Source organism: Penaeus monodon, chromosome 20 (assembly GCF_015228065.2).
Source record: "Penaeus monodon isolate SGIC_2016 chromosome 20, NSTDA_Pmon_1, whole genome shotgun sequence".
Classification (NCBI taxonomy): Eukaryota; Metazoa; Arthropoda; class Malacostraca; order Decapoda; family Penaeidae; genus Penaeus; species Penaeus monodon.
Genome location: NC_051405.1, coordinates 11,422,491 through 11,422,899, shown reverse-complemented (window position 1 = coordinate 11,422,899; position 409 = coordinate 11,422,491).

The window sequence follows — 409 nt, the reverse complement described above, 5'->3', positions numbered from 1 at the left end:
GTAAGGAGGGTAGGAAAGTGGGTAGAGAGGGTAGGAGAGGGAAAGGGATACGAGGGTTTCAGAGAGGTTGGGAGTAGGAGAGGGGGCAGGCAGGGTAGGAGAGGGGGCAGGCAGGGTAGGAGGGGGGGTAGGCAGGGTAGGAGAGGGGGTAGGCAGGGTAGGAGAGGGGGCGGGCAGGGTAGGAGAGGGGGCAGGCAGGGTAGGAGAGGGGGCGGGCAGGGTAGGAGCGGGGGCAGGCAGGGTAGGAGAGGGGGTGGGCAGCGTAGGGAAAGAACAGGGAGGCTAGAAGAGGATGTAGGGAGATTATTCAAAGGGATAGGAGTTTTGGAAAAGGCGTAGGGAGAGGGGAGACGTGGGTAGGATAGGGGGGCAGTAAGGGTAGGAAAAGGGAGCACAGAGGGCAGAAGAG